This window comes from Prenolepis imparis, unplaced genomic scaffold (assembly GCF_030444845.1).
Source record: "Prenolepis imparis isolate NDT839.2.m4 unplaced genomic scaffold, iyPreImpa1.0 SCAF_8, whole genome shotgun sequence".
In the NCBI taxonomy this organism is placed as follows: Eukaryota; Metazoa; Arthropoda; class Insecta; order Hymenoptera; family Formicidae; genus Prenolepis; species Prenolepis imparis.
Genome location: NW_028141166.1, coordinates 251,662 through 265,850, shown reverse-complemented (window position 1 = coordinate 265,850; position 14,189 = coordinate 251,662). Strand labels below are relative to the sequence as shown.

The 14,189-nt window shown below is 38.4% G+C and overlaps 1 pseudogene; it reads left to right on the top strand.

Moving 5' to 3' along the window:
- The first annotated feature begins 3,421 nt into the window (after positions 1–3,421).
- Positions 3,422–12,378, top strand: LOC145939855 (uncharacterized; annotated as a pseudogene).
- Positions 12,379–14,189: the final 1,811 nt, after the last annotated feature.

The window sequence follows — 14,189 nt, the reverse complement described above, 5'->3', positions numbered from 1 at the left end:
TTTAATGAGTTTAAAAAGTCTACAAGATGGCAGTCTCTTTCCGTAGCCCTTTTTTAATAAAAATAGAACAATCGGGGTAAAACAGTCCTTGTTTCTTTTTAAGAAATCACTCTGTCCCAAAAATTTTTAAATGCATTACTCTGCGTTTTTGTTGTAAATATAGTACAAAAATGCCTAGAAATCATTCTCGCATAAAATCACAATAAAGTTGAAGCCCAATTAAAATTTCAGTGCTATATTTTGTTAATTTTTTTTGCAACATTAAGTTAATATGCACTATTAGATAAAAATGCTTAAAATACATTTTTGTTACATAAATTCGAATTATAAATATAATTATTTAATCGAAATTATTACCTGTATCAAAAATATTTTTGGGGAAGCATTTTACTCCAGGGACTGGGGTAAATGGTCACTATGAAGGCATATAGAAAATTTTTAACTGCAGAAAAATTTGAACTAATAAATAATTTGTAATTATTCCACTAAAAAAGGTAAGAAAATGTCTTTTCAATTTTGCAAAGTTTGAGAGAGAAAACAAAATTAATATAGAAATTGCACCATTTTTTCCTTAAGGTGACAATTTTACCCCAGTCTCCCCTACATAATATAAACATATATATAGTACATCTTTATACATATGAACATATTGTAATACTATATCTTCAGAGGTAGAAAATCTAAATTAATGACAAATAATAATCAGTTTCTATTTCAAGAACTAATCATTCGGTCCTGCCAAGATACTGCTCCTACACCATTCGTCTCTTAAAGTTAATGCGTCATTGGTATGACGATTTCCTCCAAGATTACCAAAAAATAAAAATCCTTCAGAAACAGGTTCTTGACGCCACTTTCCAGGTCTAATCCGTCTAGTAATCTCATCTTCATGGTCTATCATGTTAGAAGGAGTGTACAGTGCACGTCCAATAGTGTCACTGCGTAACAAGTTATGTAAGCACAAAATAGCCATGCTTATGTTATGTGCGTTATCTGGATCGTAGCGCATTAAAAAACGAAAAATTTGAAACCTGTTTGCCATAACTCCAAAGGCATGTCTTGCTCGAGACAACCTGAAAGTAAAGGCAAAATTATTATATAGTTCCATTGAATTCATTCACATTACAGAGTTCTGAATTCTGACACCAAGCTTACCTATAGTTAAATATTCGACGATTTTTCTTGTTTCGGAGTTGTTTTTTGGGATTAATATTTTGTTGGTTAACATAAACCCCTCGTCTCCCACAATAATAAATGGAAATAATTTTTGTATGCCAAGAAGAGGTGCTGTGTGGTGGGGGAAAATTTATTATATTTTCTTCTAAATGCCGCTTCAGTGAGCATTTGTTCCACATACTTTTATCTGATATGCGCCCATTAGTGCCCATATCTGCATAGATGATGCGTAGTTGAGGATCCATAACAGTAAGAAGGACAATGTTAAAAGAAACCTTATAATTGTAATATAAAGAGTCTGATTATATATAATGGTAGGGAAATTACAACAGTTTGCCACCCATTGCGCTTATATAGTTGTTGAAGTTTCATCTATCACCATATTCAGCAGCCACAGTTATCCATTCCTTTTTTGCAGATGGGAACCTGAGATACGTGTCCTTTACGATAGTGTACAAAGCTTTACATGTCTCTTTAATAATTCCTAAAATGGTACTTTGACCTATTCGAAAGAGTTAACAATAAGATAATGTACTGTAAGTCTGAAATTAAATATTATATAATATTAAATATATATATATTTGCTTATATATAATTGTATAAAGCAAGTACTCAAGAATCCCTACTTCTTAAAAACTTGTAAGTATCTTTGGTATGCTATCCTCTCTAGTGATGAGATTAAGTATCTTACAAGTTCGAATTTTTTTGCATGCTTTCGATGGTTATTTGGAATCTTTTAAGTACTTACGAGAAATTTTACGTTGTATATTATACTACGTAGTATATTTATACTTAAATATATTATTTAAGTATATTAAATATACTTAAATATAGTAATTAAGTATATTAAATATACTTAGGTATATTAAGTATATTAAATGTACTTAAGTATACTACTAATAAATATACTACTTAAGTACTATACTTATATACTTAATATACTTAAGTATATTATTTAAGTATATTAAATGTATACTTAAGTACTGAAGTATATTTATACTTAATCTAAAATTCGAATAAAACTGTTCTAGATTCGATTATTTTGCAAATATATTTTATAAACAAATAATATTTTTCATAAGTATTATTCGAATCCTAGAAAATAAAACTTGACTGTTTGATTCGAACTTTTAAGTACATTGTAACGATGGCATCCCCCATCGTTCCCGATCATCCACTTATCAAAAGGCTGCGTCCGGCAACCACCGGACAGGGCAGCAGACGCGTAGCGCCTATTTTTTAAACAATTAACAGCCGTTAAAACGGCCTTAACGGCGGGGAGCGAGTTCGATACCGAGAATTTCCGACGCGCGTCAGAATTTCCTAAATATCGCCTCTCTCACTACAATACCGAATTTCGGTACTGATCTCCCGTATTTCGGATCCGAATAAAAAGCCGGGCCCCGGGACGGAGAGATCAAAATCCTTTTAACTCGGCAAGCAGCTCCGGCATCGCACAGTTAAAACCGTACCGGAATACCGAGTCCGAGGCAGAAGCGTATTCTACATCCGCTGAGATAATCTCAGCACTCCTTATTTTCGATTTTCCGATCCAGAACACATTTCCGATTTCGAGGTGGAAGAGTACTCCGCTTCTCCCGAGATATTCTCGGGAACCGGAATTCCGTCTTGCAACCACGCTCTCATATACGCATCAGCCAAAAGTGGATAGAGCTCCGCCGCCTGCGCCTAGTTTTTGCGGCAGCCAGTGCGTTCCTAAGACTCAAACTTTCTAACTGCGGACGGCCGTGGCACGCCGATCCACCCCGCGTTGCATTACATTCGCGTACGCGTGAATCATCGCCCGCTCCGTACAAGCGAATTATCGCGCGCCGCCCGCTTTCTCTTCGATATATCAAAGAGAGCGACCGCTCTCTCCCGTTGTTTCCTTTCTTTCATCTCAGAAGTGGGTTAGTCCTCAGTCCTCTCGATCTCAAATTAGCTTTTCCGTTGATGGTCAGGACCAGGAAGCAGATAGCCATGGACCGCAACGCTTTGAAGCAACTCGATCTTAAGCAGCTGCAAGAGGAGGCCGCTAGATTTAGACTTCCTGTAACAGGAGACAGAAACAAATTGATAGATACGATAATGGCTCATTTGGAGAGGAATGCTCCGATGGATCTATTGAGGAGCGATCAACAAAATCCACCATAAGCAGCGACCACAGCGGAACCGCGTGCTCCGTCTGCGAGCGAGGGAGACCAGCCGGTTACTGCAGAGAATGCTGACCTCGGTTACATCAAACATGATGCAGCTCCAGGAGGAGGCACAGCACCGACAGCAGCAGTTCATGCAGCAACAGCAGTTTATGTAGCTAATACAGCTGCTAACGCCTCAGGCAGGCAGTGTTCCGACGGCGTCAACGTCGAGGGAAGCAGCCTTGGCCGAAGGAAGAGGTGAGTCGTTTCCTAATCATGCGGGCTCGTCTCCGAGTTCGGCGTCGACTCCGCTAAGGTCGACCGAAGGCGCTCCATCCAAGAATGCAGTCTCGTGGCTGGCGTCACAGATTCCGGAATTTGGCGGCTCGGAGGACGAAAATGTGTCCGCTTGGATACAGAGGGTAACCAAGGTCGCGCAGGTCTACGGCGCCTCAGACGGGGTGACGTTATTAGCCGCTTCCAGCAAGTTAGTGAAAGCGGCACGCAGATAGTATGAAATCCAGATCGGTTCAGTGTTGAAATCCTGGGAAGGTCTTCGCCAGGAGCTGTCGAGGATCTTCGACCGGAGGATCCCCTTCTACAAAGCGATGCAGAAGATGGAAGCTAGACGATGGAACCAGCACAAAGAGACGTTCGACCAATATGTCATCGACAAGTTGGCACTCATACACCGCCTCGAACTGCCGGTCAAAGATGCCATCAATCTCCTGATCGGCGGCATTATGCAGGGCTCGCTTGGGGCCACCGCTTTGTTCGTATCTTCGGATACCTTAGATGGCTTCCTGGAAAAAATGAGGCATATAACTGAAGGTCTCACGGACTTGGACAAGAAGTCTTCCGCGCCGAGCGACGCACAAAAATCCAAGGATAGCGCGTACAAGAACTGTGGCAAAAAAGGTCATGCACACAAGGACTGCAGAACCGACCTTACCTGCTTCTACTGTAAAGAGAAGAGTCATCGCCAGTTTGACTGCCTATCCCTGAAAAAAAGGAGCGACGGCGATGGCGGCGATCTCAGCGGCTCCCGTAACGGACAAGGCACCGTCGTCGAGCACAGCCGCTACAGTCCAGGACGTAGAAACCAGGTTAGAAGTAGATCAGCCATTTGTCGAGGTTAGAGCATTAAGAGACGAAAAAAATTAATTATTAGCATTAATAGACACGGGGAATTCCGTTTCATTTATTAAGTACGAAATATACGCGAAGTTTATTGAACCTTTTGGCAATCCGATATTGCCTGCAATCAAAAATCTTAGAAATTTAAATAATCGGTCGTTGGATTTAATTGGTATCATTAAAACAGATTTGTCATTGTTACCGTTGAAAAATATAAATTTCAAAGTAGACTTGTATATATTAGACGGAAATTCGTTCGAAGGCGATTTGTATTAGGTCGCGACTTTTTAGAGAAACAAAAACTCACCTTGGTATATAAACCAGGATTGCAGAGCAAACAGGAGCAGATAAACTTGTTTACGTTCCTTCTATTATGTATCGAGGAAGAACGGCCTCTCGTTGAGCAAATAATTGATACCTACAAGATAGATTTCGAAACAAATATTAAGCAACGTTTCAAGGACTTAGTTATGAGCATACAACAAAGTAAATAAGATAATACCGGTAAACATAAGATTATGTTGTCCGCGTTAATTTAAAGAATGCTTTAACGTATGCCTACGCGCCCCGTCGATTCGCTTATACGGAGCGAATGCAAATTGGGGAGATTACCAATGATTTGTTGAGCCGCGGTATAATTCAGCCGAGCGTCTCTCCATACTGCGCGAGTCCCTGTTAAAAAAATGAATTGGCAAATGAAGCTCTGCGAGGACCTATGACCTCTTAATAGCAGAAAAGCAGAAATAGCCCTTCCCTTTAATAGAAAACTGCTTGTCGCGTTTAAATAAAAAAAATGGTTTTTACGCTCTTAACCTGAAAGATAGCTTCCATCAAATAAAAGTACATCGCGACGACACGAAGTATTTTCCTTTCGCGACGCCTGACGGGCAATACGAATACAAAACATTATCTTTCGGTTTTTTGAAGCTCCGGCCGAGTTCCAAAAAAGGATTGTACAAATCTTGAATCCGCTTATTCGCGAAGACAAGGTCGTCGCCTATATTGACGACGTGTTGATATCCTCGGAAACCGTAGATGAAAACCTTAAAGTATTAGGTGAAGTGTTGCTCACGCTGAAAAAATATACGAATTAAATTTTAAAGTGTCAGTTCCTGAAGAAGGAAATAGAATTTTTGGGATACATAGTATCAGCCAACGGTATCACTTTAAGCCCAAGGCATACGGAAGCGGTTCATAAATTTAAACAACCCCGTAACTCGCATGAAATGCAATGATTTCTAGGGCTAACAAATTACTTCCGAAAATTCATAGAAAATTACGCGATGAAAGCTAGACCGCTCCAAAATTTATTTTAAAAAACTGTAGATTTCAAGTTTAATAAGGCTTGCGAAGAAGCTTTTCAGTTATTAAAAGAAGAACTCCCTTCATCTACTGCACTTCGACTATACAATCCTTTGGAGGAAACAGAGCTTCACACCGACGCGTGCGCGCAGAAATAAGCAAGGAATTAGAATTCAAAGATAATGATAAATTCGCATTAATAGATGATATAGTTTATAGAAAAATAGAGAATCAATTAAAATTTGTCGTACCGGAATCGATAGTGGTCAATTTATTGCACGTCCACCACGACGATATGGCCCATTGCGCTGCTGAAAAGACATTGCAGAAGATTAAACAGAATTTTTGGTTTCCCAACATGCGGAAAAAATATATAATTACATAGAAAATTGTCTTACATGCGTAATGGCAAACCGTTCACCGCACCGCCTTGAGGGAGAGACACATTTATATCCATTGCCGAAGCTTCCCCTCGAAATAGTGCATGTCGATCATTTTGGTCCCTTACAAGAGACTAAAGATGGATATAAGCATATATTATTAATGATAGACGCGTACACGCGATTCACGTCGCTGTTCCCCACGAAATCCACTAGCACGAAAGAGGTGACAGTTAACTTACGTGAGGTATTTCACACTTTTGGTAAACCTATGGAAATAGTCACAGACCGTGGAACCGCGTTCACATCAAAGGAGTTTACAAACTTCACGGATAGATTTAGTATCAAACACAGGAAGGTAGCTGTCGCAGCCCCTTGGGTGAATGGCTTGACAGAGAGAGCCAATCGCTTCCTTAAGAGTTCGCTAACTAAAATTGTTAACTCTCCGTCAGATTGGAAAGATCAGTTAGATACAATACAGTATATAATAAATAATACCACCTACCTTCCTTGTATGAATTTCCTGCAATCGCCTTGCACAGCGGAACCAGAATCTTTCTCGATACTTCGGAAAAACCTATATCTTTCATCTTTTGGACCCCGCACATAATACATAGGATTTTGGCTCTCAGTGGAATTGGCTGAATTTTTGATATGTTGTAGTTTAAGACATTCTGATCAAAAGATGTAATACCCTCATGTATAGTTACTGAGTTACAACTATTCAAACAACTCGCAAAAACTTGCTTTCTTCGATACTACTAATACAAGAGTAATATCCACTCTATTCCGCAGAAAATATAAAGTATATATTTCATTACGTATATATGTATTTCAAGATTGTTGACTTTTATACATTACATTTTTTGTTCAGCAGATCATAAGCTACAATATATGAGAAAACCAGCTGATTTTACTAAGATTCAATTTTATATGATTAGTACGGGATTTTTGAACTTATATAAAATCCTAGATAAAATTGAATCCCAGTAAAATTAGCTGATTTTCTCACATGTTGTAACTTATGATTTACTAAACAAAAAATTGTAATAGACTCAAAGCTAAATAATAGATGGTTACTGATTTACAGCCAGTCAAACACGAAAAATTAGAACTTTGCGAGTTGTTTGACTGGTTGTAACTCCGTAACTATCCATTATTTAGCTTTGAGGTTATTACATCTTTGATCAGAATGTCTTAAACTACAACATATTAAAAATTCAGCCAATTCCACTGAGAGCCAAAATCCTATGTATTATATGCGGGGTCCTATAATAGAAATTCACATGAAATACTGCATTCTTCTTATAAAAATAAACCACCACCGGTTGATCCAGTATACGAGAGCACCTCTAAGGTCAAAGATACAACGAATTCAGATATAAAAGTCAACAATCTTGAAATACATATTATACGTAATGAAATATACACTTTATATTTTCTGCGGAATAAATATTACTCTTGTATTATTAGTAGTATCGAAGAAAGCATGTTTTTAGTAGTATAATCTATTTATAATATAATTTATATCTAATAATTAATCTATAATATAATCTATATCTAATAATTAATCGATTTTGTACTTAGAATGAAAGTCTCTTTTTCCAACTATATCTAACACGTGATGAGGTAGGAACAAACGCTTGGACCTCTTTCCGCTTTGTTTCCATCTTTTGCCTGGATCGCTTCCCTTAATTTATTCAGCATCTATCAGTTCTATCTCTTAACTAATATTGTCTCTGCTGATACACAATCATTGTTTTTCTACATGTGACTTGAGATAATAACTTTTGTACAACAATGTTCTTAGTCATTTATTGTTAGATCGTGCACAGTTATGTAATATGAATCTGTATTATAATTTAACTAAAATTTTTGAAAATATACATTGAAGCAAATTTTATTTATATGTTTTTGACACCCCGACAACTGATAGCGAACCAATCTTGACTATTAAGCGACTCAGATAAGCTAGCGATAAAAGCGTTACCGTTGACTTTAGAAAATCTCGAGCAAGTTCAAGGAAATTAGAGAGCGAATACTCGAACAAAAGCGAAGCCGAATTACCCGCGAATATCACCGTCAAACGCGAGTTTGATAGCTTTGACGAAAGTGTACTGAAGAGACAAACTGACGATAATAACGAAAGTAGGAAAGAAATTAAAATACGCGTAAGCCAAACCTCCAATAACGTATCGCAGAAAGATAAATATTCGTTAAATTATCGTACTTCGTACGATAGCAGCATTTCTTATCCTAACGAGGACAATATATCATTAATGCACACTTCACCGAACGGTATCGCTAACGTATCCGAGAGTGCCATCGATCGTGAAATCGTTCGCCTACGCAATACTGTAACACGTGGCAACGAGCGGTGCGTAGAAGTCGACGTACATAGGCCACCATAATATGGATACAGAAAATCCTCTGCTATGCGAAATAATACAAGGCATGCGGAAATTGCGAACAAAAATGCGTACGAAAATAAACGCAATGCGCGAACAAATCCGCGATTCAAACTCCCGCGAACGCACAGCGCGATCAGGATGTGGATGGGCGTTGTCACGTCCGAGTGACTTTCCCTCTCTCTCTATTCCTAGGCTAGGCGCTCTTTATTTTTTGTGGGGCAACCTGCATTTACCCTAGGGACGTCGAGAGCTAGGGATTCTGGCTAGGGATCCTTGGAATAGGCGTAAGGCACAGAAGTGGGGTTAATGGTTAGGGGGAGGAGCTTCGCTTCGCGAGTATTCTTCGATTTCCTCCAAAATGGAGATCATCTGATCTAAAGTTATGTCGCCTTTTAAATAATCATACATCAAACAAGAAATTAGTGAACTTATAATATAACTTTCTAATTCTAACTCTTGCAGGTGTTATTCATCTGAATTTTTCATCTGAATTTTTATTTAGTCAAATTTTCAGTTAGTAACTTATGGTGATTGATTAATTAAATCAGTTAATTAGGCCGTCTGCATTTGCTCTACCGTCAAGGATCGTAACGTCGTCTAAACAAACAAGAAATTGGTCTATATCAATATGTCCTGCCACAACGTCGGTCAATAGTCCGATAATTAAAGAGATTATTGAAAAAGTCTCGTCACTCGTTATTCCTTGTATGTTTTCGTCCGAGTATTCGGGTTGCATTTGAATTAAATTGACAAGATGATGGTAACGATAGATTTATTTATTTGTAAGAAAATGTACAACTATATTAGTGAGTCAAATAATTAGCGTATTCATCTATTAAATATAAATTTTCTGGAGTTTGGTTTTTTAATTGTGGAATAAGATCTTTAGAGGAAGATAATTCCTGAGGAGTGTTTTCCTTTTAATGAACGACAAATTGACATAACTCAGCAAACAATAATAATTCCGGAGAGTCTACTGGTGAATTGGAAGGGCTGTTTGTTGCAGAAACGATTGTTAGTTCGCGAGGGACACTGGTAGAATTTGTCTGTGTGGATGAAGTTTTCAACTTGCGCAGCGTTTCTGGAGACAGGCAAATCGTCTCACAGGATTTGACACGCGGCTTATTTCCTATTGCGTGTCGCTTAAGCCAGCGCAAAAAGAAGCGGCTCTATTAGCGCGTGTTTTCGCACCGGCTCTATGATTTCGTTTTTTCCGGCGTACTGTTTTATCTTTCGAATTTTTCATCTACAAAAGTTGTCATTTGAATAGTTAGTATTTATTATAATTCTGATGAGGGTTTTAATATGATTCATGGGGAAAATATTAATATCGAGTCAATATTTTTATATATCCTTAATTTCTAATACAAAGGGGAAGCTCAATTGGTAAAAGAAAAGTGTCTTTGGGCAATCCGAGAATGCTCGTTGACGAAGGAATTATTCAGGGTAACGATGGGGATTTGCCAAATCAAGAGCATTCCTAGAATGCTCGGGGGCGAAAGGATTTTAAGGGTACGGGTACAGAGTGTTGCCTGGGCGTGCCCTCGATAACAGGGTAAATGAGGATTGGACCACGTCAGAATAATATCAAGTTCTCTTGAAACAATACTTATTAAATACTTTGCCTCCTGTTATCGATTTTTTATGGATAGACAGGGCAAAAGAAAAGTGTCTTCGGGCAATCCGAGAATGCTCGTTGATGATGGGAATTTCACAGGGTGGTAAGAGGAGAGTTGCCTATCGGAGCATTTCTAGAATGCTCGGGGGCGAAAGGATCCTGAGGAAGCAGGTATAGAGAGTTGCAAAACTTACATAAAGTACGCTCTGCAACTATAGATAATTAAGGGTTTGGACCACATCCGAATAACAACAGGAGTTCTGATTGCTATGTTAATGTTATCAACGATTGATATTGATATTTATTTATAAGGGTAATGGAAAATTAGGTTAAAAGTTGACTTGTGTTAGCAGCGTGCTGTGCTTAATAGTGAATTTCTTTTCTTTATTTGGGAGAATGAATGATAAAATAAAAGGATCAATATTGAAATAATCGACCAAACTAGCACAAATTTTTTACTTTATTAAAAGTTACGACGTTTCGACCATATGGTTGTGGTCCTTTTCAAGTACACTAAAATAATACAATTGAAAATTAAACTTATAAATCTAAACGGCTTAAAGATAGTAATCTGCATAGAAAAAGAGTACATACGTTATAAATGTGAATAATAGATAAACATGTTCAAAAGATTCGCTCACAAATGTTGTCAATATTAAAGGCGAGAACGTTAAGTCAGTAAGAAACCTTGTCAATAACTAACAATATTAGAAAACTTATTACACGACCTTTATTATTTTATCATAAATATTATTTAAGCTCTCAGTGTCCTTTTGAAGATTAATTGTATTCTTAAATTTTTTGATGTAGAACATTTCAGCAATTTCTCTTTTACGCACATGTTTCTCATTATGTAATATATTGAGTTTAGTCCAATCAAATTCATGTCCATATTTTATTTTGTGTTTACTTATAACAGAGTGATTTGTTTCATGTAATTTAATATTTTTAAAATGTTCATTCGTACGAGTCCTTAAATGTCTTTTAGTTTAGTGTACTTGAAAAGGACCACAACCATATGGTCGAAACGTCGTAACTTTTAATAAAGTAAAAAATTTGTGCTAGTTTGGTCGATTATTTCAATATTGATCCTTTGATTAATTTACTAGCGATATTTAAAGAATTTATTGATAAAATAAAATTTAAAGAAGGATCACCAGTCTAGCGCAGTTTATGTAAAGTAGGGGATATGAGTTCGTCGGGGTAGTTTGGTACTTACTTCGCAATGACGATGAGCTCTTATCGGACGACCCACTGCTCGTTCGTTCTCGCTCCCACAATAGGACCTCGGTCACGGGATGCGAAACCAAGAGTACTCGGATACGTTGATCAAGAGTTCTTTATTCTATCTTCAATTCACTTTACAATTCTATGAGTGACTTGACAATTCTAAGAGTCAACGCGGTTGACGGCCAACGCGTGACTTTATAACGTAATAACGTCGAGATACGTAATGCTGTGTAATATTGAAGTGCCTTATGGCGATGCAGAAAATGTTGCAATGTCGTTTAGTATTAAAATGCCGCGCTGAGGTTCGAATTTTAGGGGTTTATATACCCGCCGAAACGCGGAGAATCTCCGTGTCGTGTGCAATTTCTTTTGGTGGGAGTTTCTTGAAAAATTCTTTCTCAGAACCTTTCATAATAAATTATTTAATATAAAGGGGTCACAGCTAGGAGGCCAATGAGATCGGATGTACTAGATATTTGACTAAATATGTCATTCAGTTGTGCGGAGATGGGAAAAGTGTATCTCTTCTATGGGAGGTCGTAAAATCTGGGAGTGTTCGCGGTTTTACGATTGTTAGTGTCACGTCTGGGTGACCTTTCTTCTCTCTCTATGCCTAGTGAGAAAAAGGGCGCTCTCTATTTTTGTAAGGCAATCTGCTATACCTCAGGGACGCCGAGAGCTAGGACAGAGGTTACGGATCTAGGGAATGTTGTAGGTCACAGGAGTGGGGGTATTAGTTATTAGTTGGGAGCATAGACATATTAATATAGACTGCTCATAAGGTGGTGGGAGGTGTCCTCCTGAGGGAAAAAGACAGCACGAACAGTCCTGGCTTGCTGTCTTCTTCTAATGGTATACTGCGCATACTGGTGCGCAGATTACGTCATAAGCCACGTCCACTAGAAGAAAACAGGAAGCCAGGACTGTTCGTGTCATCCTTTACTTCAGAGGAGGACGCCCCCAATCCCGATTCCACTGCCTCATGAGCAGTCCATATTAATATGTCTATGGTTGGGAGTGTCGAATCTTCCAGCGATATCTTCGATGTCGTTTAAAATAATAACTTGATCGAAAGTTAGCTTACCACTTAAAAACATTGACACCATTCAGAGAATAATATTAATTCTGGAGAGTATGAATCTAAACCTGAAGGTAAGTTTATTACAGGCGTTATTTCGTGCTCATTAGTTAAGCTTCTTGGGGTATTAATTTGAGAAGAGGAGGTTTTTAAGCGACGCAATGTATCTGGAGAAAATGATACTATCTCGCAAGATTTGATACGCGGCTTATTTTTATGTGCTTTACGCTTAAACCAGCGTAAAGTCGATACAACGCGTGTTTCGCGAGTTTTCAAGCCGGCTCGATGATTCCTCTTCTTCCGACGTGCTTTTCTGTTTCTCGGGTTGCTCATCTACAAGAGGTTACATGGTCAAAATGAAGGGCTTATAATGAGTTAGATAAGAACTATCGTGAGATAACATGAAGGGGAACTTGAGAGAGTGGGGTATCAATATCCGATACGTCTATTCATTTGATTTTAAATACGAATTCAAAAGGAAGGTCGAGGGGTACGAAGAATGTCTTCGGGCAATACGAAGAATGCCTCGTTGACGAGAGGAATTATTCAGAGCGTTGATGGGAACTTTGTCATCGGGCACTAGCGATGGATGCTCGACAACGACAGGAAGTTGGGGAAATGGCAGAGAGTTGCTTGTGCTTACGGTAAAAGTATGCGTTGCCACTATAGGTAAAATGAGGATTGGACCACGTCCAAAGTGAAATTAGTTCTGGAATTCTGTTTAAGAATTCTTATATGATATCTTGTCTCCTGTTATCGATTTCTATTAGGAGAGAGAAGGTAATGAGGAGTTGTCTTCGGGCAAATACGAAGGATGCCTCGTCGACGATGGAGATACGCAGGGTGTTGATGGGAGCTTTGTCATCGGGCACTAGCGATGGATGCTCGACAATGGGAAGTTGAGGAAATGGTAGAGAGTCGTGTGGACCTACGAAAGGTACGCCCAACGGTTAGAGGTAAAATGCGGATTGGACGACGTCCGAGTGATACCAAGAGTATTGTTTCTACGTTAATATTACTAATTTCTGATATTGATACCTTAAATAAAATATGGGAAGGTAATTGGACTCTGATTTAATAAATCTTGACTAACAACGGGAATTTGTTAGCTGCATGCGGTGCTTAACAGTGGATTTCGTTTATTTGTTTTAGGAGAAAATAATGATTGAAAGAGAATTGTCAGTCTAGTGCAACAAAGAATTAGAATTTGTGTGAAGCGGCGTGTTAAATAGTCTGGGTAATTATAAGTACTTACCTTGTGATAGACCGTGAACTTCAGGCAGTGGATCGTTATACGCTCGTTCGCCTTCTTCCCTTCTCTAGGACCTTGGTCGCGGGATGTTTTGGCAAAATCAACGTACTCGAGTTTTGATGCACAAGAGTTCTTTATTTAACTTTTACTTTATAATTCTATGCGCAACTAACAAATCGAGTCAACGCTGTTAACAGCAAACGCGTAACTTTACACAGAGTATCGTAGAGCTACAGAAATGATATGCTGTAGAGCTACGGTGAAATCCCGATAATGAGATGCCGTAGTGTTACGGTAAAATGCCGATGATGATATGCCGTAGTGAAGCTAAGAATTAAGGGTTTATATACCCATCAAATCAAGAAAAATCTTAGTGTCGTGTGCAGTTCCCTTTTGGTGAGGATTTTTAAGAAAAACGTTTTCTTGGAATATATCGCAATAAATTGTACTAAGGGGTCACGATGCGA